The sequence below is a fragment of the Chenopodium album genome, chromosome 4 (genome assembly GCF_948465745.1).
Source record: "Chenopodium album chromosome 4, dcCheAlbu1.1, whole genome shotgun sequence".
NCBI classification, from domain to species: domain Eukaryota; kingdom Viridiplantae; phylum Streptophyta; class Magnoliopsida; order Caryophyllales; family Amaranthaceae; genus Chenopodium; species Chenopodium album.
In genome coordinates, this window is record NC_137837.1 from 62997062 (window position 1) to 63004947 (window position 7886).

The 7886-nt window shown below is 36.5% G+C and overlaps 1 pseudogene; it reads right to left on the reverse strand.

Annotated features, from left to right (window-relative positions):
- Positions 1-5494: 5494 nt before the first annotated feature.
- Positions 5495-7370, reverse strand: LOC145629186 (serine/threonine-protein kinase WAG1 pseudogene; annotated as a pseudogene).
- Positions 7371-7886: the final 516 nt, after the last annotated feature.

The following is a 7886-nucleotide window of genomic DNA, read 5'->3' on the forward strand; positions in this document are numbered from 1 at the left end:
TTGCATACCTTCTTGCAAACCTAGGCACCTAGTCTATTTATAATCTCATTATAATTAGACTAGGGCACGAAGCCCAAAACTCCCTTGTCCACTCCATATGGCCGTCCACCTAGAGTGATGAGGCCCATGACGGGCCTCGTCCTCTAATGCTCGATCTAGCCCCTTTGTGTGACCTTATAGGATCCGTCCAATTGGGCTTTGGGCTATTTTACTGGTCCAAAGATCGTTAGTACCTCTAGCTATGGCAAAACAACGACCCAAATGTACGAACTTAATTATCTCCATAATTTGATCCATTTATATATCTAGTAACTGCATACGACGAAGACATAACTCCTTCAATTATGCCATGCGACCAACCCTGATTGATTATTTTTTATAAAAATTATTTCATTAATTATAAAAATTTAAGAAAAAAACTTTTTAAAAAAACTTCAAAAAAGAAAAACCCATCTACCACCCCAAACCCCACTAGCCAGCCAACGCTGCCGGCACCGGCCCGCCCGTTCCCCGCTGACGAACTCTCCCTAACATCCTCACCCCTCCATGAGACCCCTAAATGTAATGCTCTCTCTCTCATTTAGCACAACCCAGCCTCTCCCTGCTCTAGTGCCAAAATCAACGAACCTCTATAGCCTGCTCCCTCCCCCGCCGACGCCGACCACTGCTCACAGCCATCCTTTAATCCTTTCCCACCCTCAAAAACCACTCACGAAATCCCCAAAATCAAAAAATCGAAACCCTAAAAATCAAAATCTGGGGTTTCGCTTTTGGGGGTTTTTATTTTGGGGTTTCGGTGAGATGGTTTGGGGATAGAGATGGCAAATGAAGGGTCGGTTTTGGTTCACCGGCGCGGGGATGTGGTGTGGGCGTTGGCGGTGGGGAGGGAAGGGGTTTTCGAGGGAGAAAGGAAGGTGTTTTAGGGATTGGGGGAATGGGTGGTTCAGGGGAAGCAAAGGGGGACCGGTAGGTGGGGTGTTGGATTCGGCTAGCGCCAGCGCGGGGGTTCAGGCGAACTGGCAGGGACAAGGTGGTCGCGGAGCTAGGTGGTAGCGAGGCTAGGCTATGGTGGGTGGGTTTATTTTTATTTTTTATTTTATTTATTTTTTGATAATTAATAAAATAATTAAATTAAAATATAATTAATATAAATGTTAGGCAATCAAAGGTTGCCACATGGCAAATTTACCCCTTAATGACTAAAAGAGTTAACGCCCATTAGTCATTTGGGCATTTGGTAGTATTTTTTGTGAAACTCAAGTGTATATATGGTGAATTTGAAAATTTTCGTGGATATATGGTGAATAAAAAAATAACTCAGGGGCATTTGGTGAAAAATCCGTTTTAGAAATGTTTGGGTATGTAATATAGGAAAATTTGTCAAAAATAACACTACCTTTGGGCGGTCTTCCCATAATAGCACCACCTTTTGATTATTCCAGAATAACACCACCTTTCACATGCATTTGCCAAAAATAAAACAAAAAATCGGCAAACTATTTTACAGGTAATTCTAGAACACGTGTCCCAATTTGAGTGGTCGGTTTATATTTTTATATTTTTGATTTTTTTTAAAAAAAAACCTAATAAACCTAAACATTTAAAAAAAATTAAAAAAAAAAAAATAAATCCCCTCTTCCACATTCCCATCCTCCCTGCCCACCCCTTTCACCGGCATCCACCAGATCACCACCCCACCACCAAGACCACCCACCTGAAACCACCTTCTCCCCGACCCTCTTCCCAATTTCCGGCACCCCTCCCCTTCCTGACCCCCTTTCCAGCACCCTCCTCCCTTTCCAAACCCCCTTTTTTGCACCCCCTCCCCTTCCCGACCCCTTTCCATCACCCCCTTCAATCCCCTTTTCTGATTGTCGAATTCTAGAAAAAAGCAAAAAATGCCCTTAATTGTCGAATTGAAGCTTCAATTTGACGACTTGGTTGATGTGCCTACTTCAATGGAGAACATAACGCAAATAAGCTGCTTCAATGGAGAATTTAGAGTACAACTTCAATCGGGTGAGGAAGGGAAGGGGAGGGTCGTGCGCCTACTTTAATTCTTGAGCGAAAATGGAGGAAATGGGGAGGGTCGTGGGAGGCCGCAGATGGGGGCTAGGTTGGGGGAGGCTGGTGTTTTCCGGTAGAGGGGGGCTGGGTTGGAAGGGTGATATTTTTTTTTTCTTAATTTTAAGGTTTTTTTTTAATTATTTTTTTATGTTTTTCTTTTATTTTTAAAATCAAAATTAAAAATAAAAAGAATTAACCAATGAGATTGTGACACGTGTCATAGGTAACCTGTAAACCAGGTTACCAACCGGTTTTGTTTTATTTTTGGCAAATGCATGTGAAAGGTGGTGTTATTCTGGAATAATCAAAAGGTGGTGCTATTATGGGAAGACCGCTCAAAGGTGGTGTTATTTTTGACAAATTTTCCTTTTATATAAAAAAAGGTACTCCCTCCGTTTCATAATGTTAGTCCCGTATGGAATCAATCACATAAAATAAGAAAACTAATATATTTGGAATCTAACATTAAAGTAAAACATAATTCATAATTAGTTTACCTTATTTAACTTTTTTGATTTTTTATTAGGAAAGCACAAGTCATAATTGCATAATTTAAGGCAAATTTTTTTTAACTTAGAGTCATGTCATCAATCCACAATCAATTAATTCCAAAAAATATAAGTTATAAACGAAATATATTCAATATGGGTAGATCTTTTTAAAATGCTCAAAATAGTATATGAGACTAACATTATGAAACAGAGGGAGTACTATAGTATAATTATGTAAAAGCAAAAATAAAATTATCAAAAGCATTCATAACATTTTGGGAAATTAGATACATGGACTTTATTACTCCACATAAAATAGAGGGAATAGTTTTTTTTTTTTTTTTTTTTTTTTTTTGGTTACAAGATATTTTTAAAACACTTTATTACGAGTATCAATCAGATTGTTTGAATGTTTGGTACATGGAAGCCCATTTGGTATTGTCTTCCAAAGTATATCCAAATTATTGTTCCAATCAGACAAGATTTCTGTTATTGAAAATCAAATGATTGTTTGATTTACTTAAAATGTGGTGATATAATCTGAAATTTTGGTAACGATTTTGTTTTATTAGTAGAGCTTATTACCTTGAACATAAAGATTTTTCTTTCTTTTTTTTTTTTGAAGAAGAAGAACATAAAGATTTTTCAATCAACCCCTTAATTTGAATTTATTGTCAAATAGTATTAGATTTTTCTAATGTAATTAATTATGGCCAAAGATTTGCATTGAGAAATCTGCATAGTTAAAAAAAAGTTGAAGATAAATATGAAACGGAGAGAGTATAGTATAAGAAAATAAATACGAGTACTCCGCAACATTATTATGTTTTGTATCAATTGATACCACAAATAATACTAACAAAATAATTGAACTACTAATTTAATCAGTTACATTTTATTTTCCAGCAATATTGAAAGTGATTGATGATTAATTGACTGGATTGTACAAATATGCAATGCTTTCAATTTTAAAGCATTAATGTTGTTCATAAGTCAAGTACAATGTACTCACCCTGAAAATGAGTAACCAAATATTAAAAATACTTGGAATTCAAATACAATGGTTGGTTGGTAAGGAGGTCAATAAATTGGTACTTTATCTTGTTGGCTAAATGGTAAACCTTTTCTTTTGATTGGCATCTAAGTAACAGAGAAAGTAAATGCATCATTTTACTCTTGTTATGGAGCAACATTCTTTGAACGACATGCCTCAGAGTTGAAATCAATTGATCCTGAAAAAATCCGTCTTCCATGCCTTATTCATATGAATACAATCAAAGCGGCATAGTTTTGCCCGTAGCATGAGGTAGATTAACAATGATTTATATCCTGGCAAAGGTATATAGTATCTTGAGGATACATTGAATACACACTCATATTCATATGAAATCAATAATAATAGAGGCAAAATTTTGCTACGTAGTATATATATGAGGTAGATTAACAATAGTTTATATCGCAACAAAAGTATAAAATCTCATGTGGATATACACGCGTATTCATATGACTATAAAGTGGCAAACTGGCCAACACTTGGTATATATGAGGTAGAGTAACAATAAGTTAATTTGCGACAGGGGTATTAAATCTCTTATACTTCGTATATGGTTACACTTACACACATGTATCCATATGCCTATAATGTGGCAAACCTGTAGTATGAGATAGTTTAACAATATTTTATCTAATGTATCATTTTGCGGCATATTTTTAAACAAGTAACACTTGGTCTAGTGTTAAGGATTATGTGTCGCAACCTTGAGGTTTGACTTATAATGGTGATGTTTGTAGGACTAACTTGCACTTGCGTTAGCATCAGCAATATTGGTATGTAATTGGGCGGGTATGGATTTAGGTTTATAATCCGCCTAGTTCGGTATGAATTTGATATGTACCCAGCGGGTATGTGGGTGGATATGGATATGGTTAAGGGGTTGCCGCTAAATATTTTTGTGATTATATGTAATTCCTAACAAAGATTCGAGAGAGATTATTTTTATGTCTCAACTTGAACAAATTATTAACTCAATTGCAAAATTTGTTTGCATAATTAAAGTTGGTGCTTGAAATGAAAAGTCAACTAATTAAATTTGTCATCATTGAAAGAATCTAGATTGTTGTTATTGTAATTCTATTATGATATGTTAATTATCATTCTAAAGCATATTCTTGATTTATTTGAATACTTCTATGATATAGTAGATTAGGGCATTACCCCTAAAGAGGATGAACAAATGTTGTAAGATTTAAGGGAGCTCTAAACACCTCAATTTTGTTCAAACTCTTCAGCTTACCAAGCCAGGCGCGGTTGTCCAACAAAATTTCCAATGACTGGCTGTAATGGCCTAATTAGCGTGGGTGTTAACCCATCTCTAGTCGTCCTAAACAAGCATTGTCCAAACTAAACCTAAAACAACCAACTCTGAATATATCCATATTCAGAGTAATAGACTAATTCTAGTCTACGATATCATATTGATATATATATACTTTCTATATTTTCCTTTTTTTTTTGGAAAAGCCAAGCTATTATATGTATAATTTCATATAATTTCTATATACATAAATATGGTTAACAATCTAGAAAGAGTTACATCGGCTAATATAAGGTTATCCACTCTAATACTTGTAAAAATAACTGTAGAATGGTGCAAATGATGAGATCAACTTGCATATTGACAACAAATCATAGAAAATTTTAAATTTCAGATCCAAAAATGAACAACATGCATATTAATGGCTAAATGACGCTCAATAATGCATCAATCAACTTGATGTAACAAAAAATTATTAAGCAAAGAATATATAGATCCATTAATGAAAAATAATCTCGATTTTTTTTTGTTTTTGTAAATTTTTCGTATATCATATATAAGAACATAAAATCTTCGTAAAAACTACCTCAAATATAAGTGTACGTATCAAAACCCACAAAATTGATCAAACATCTCACTTGTTTTTTTTATACAAAGCCTCAATCTCTTCCTCAAATCTAACAAAACAGGGTAAAATACAAATCAAAGATTTCTAATTATATGTTACTTTTACTAATTATTATTGACAATACCACAACTGATACTACTATTATTATGTGAAACCTTAGACCCTTTATTTTTCCTTAACAAATGATTCAAACTCCGCCACCACCACTTCTTCCTCCTATGGACCACGCTCACGTGACTCTTACTCTTCCTCACGAGCCCTCCACGCACCTCAGGTGGACGGTAACTCCGAATTAACGCCCACTTAACACCGTTAAAAAACGGATGTTTCTTAATCTCGGCGGCCCCTCTAGTAGCACCCATCCTCTGACTCGGATCCTTCACCAACAACTTCTCAATAAGATCCTTAGCCGCGGCCATATCCTTATCATCCTCGATATCTCTCTCCTCCACGTAACCAAATCTCACGTCTCTAGACGACGCTATATTTCTTAGAGTCGCCTCCTTATTAACCCCCTTAAACGGGGTGGTCCCGTACAACAACTCGTATATCAATACCCCGAAACCCCACCAATCAACGCCGTTACCGTGACCGTTACCACTAACTAACTCTGGAGCAAGATACTCGTGGGTCCCAACACATGACTTCGAGAATGCTCCAGTGGGCTCCGCCACAAACTCATCTCCCATCGTCCGATCAAACCTTCTACTCCTCCTAGATTTAATCCTACCCGTCCGATTAACTTGACCGTCAAGTTTCTCAATCTTGGCCGTCACGTCAGATTTAAAACAAAGATCAAAATCAGACAACATAATATGACCATCTTCCTTAATTAAGATATTCTCCGGTTTTAAATCTCTATAAACTATCCCTAACGAGTGGAGATACTCCAACGCTACCAAAACCTCGGCGGCGTAAAATTTCACCGCTGAGGCCGGTAATCGGTAGCTCGGCTGCTTACGAAGCAGCGAGTGGAGGTCTCCACCCGAGCAATAATCGATCAATAAACACGTGTAATGGGACACCTCCACGTGCGCGTAAAGCGTAGGGAGGAAAGGGTGGTCTAGCATTGATAAGATCTCAGCTTCGGTTTGAACATGTGAGAGTTTTTTCGGAGATAAAGAATCTTTATCTACGACTTTAAGGGCAAAATGGGAATTTGGGCTAGAATGGTGGTAATCTCTAATACGGCATAAGAAGACACGGCCTAGATTGCCCGTGCCGAGGATGCGTAGGAGTTTGAGGTTGCGGAGATGGAGACGGCCGTCGGGTGAGAGGTTTGTGGCTGCGCGGATAGCTGACCAGTGCGGGTCTTCCCGTCTGTGAGGACGGATAGTGTTTTGGTGGTGGGTGTGTGTGGTACATGCGCCAGTTGAAATACGCTCGTTGAAGCTGAGCGTTAAGCTGCTACGAGCTAAACTGCTTCGCGCGCTTGATGACCCGAAGGTTCGATCTGTGGTGGTGGATGTAAAGCTTAAATCAAGATCGGTGTCTTGAGAGTAATAGAATGTATCATCATCCATTTTTGTGATTTTTTTGGGTGTTTTTTTTTTTTTTTTTCTTTAAAGAGGTTTGGGTTTTTTGTGAAAATGATGGGGGGATGCAATACAATGAAGGGGGACTGTGAAATGGGGTTGTTTTATAAGAGAGAGAAGAGAGGAATAAAATGAATTAAAATAAAAGAGTTGACTAAAAAGAAGTGGAGCGAGAAAAAAGGAGGAATTAAGAAGGGTAAAAAGAAAGTACGAAGTAAAGAGTAAAATTAATTGGATGAGTTTGACTAATAAATGAGGAAGAAGAGAGTAAAGAAAGTGGTTGGTTCGGGGAATTGAAGGCTGGTGCTGACAATGAGGGCCTTCTAGGCGACAATGTAGCGTCAGTGTTGGGGGGTCGTGCCATTGTGTCAACAAAATAAATAAAGAAAAAAAAAAAATTCCTTGACAAATTATATAATTTGATGAGAGTGAGAGCCAAGAAGTAGCTCAAATGGTTAGAGCACCTCTCTCGATTTTAAGAGTTTTTGGGATTGTTTCTCATCACTTGTCCTAATGACTCTTTAAACATCAAAGAAAAAATAATATAGAGGTGTTAATTCAGATATAAAAGGTCTAATTTGATGAGATTAATCAAATTGAGTTTATTTAAAGTTAAGTCATGCTAAATTATTGGGTTCATACGAGTAGAATTTAAATCGAGTTTTTTTTTTTTTTTTTTTTTTTTTTTTGGATTGAATCGAATTTAATAGATTAGTTTTTGACACATCTAAATTTGAAGTAACCCAATATCAAATTTGAATTGTATTCGTAGATAGTTTATCAGCCTCAAAATTATATTTTATTGGAGTATTATATAAGAAAATGATTTGAGTTGAATAATCACAATTAT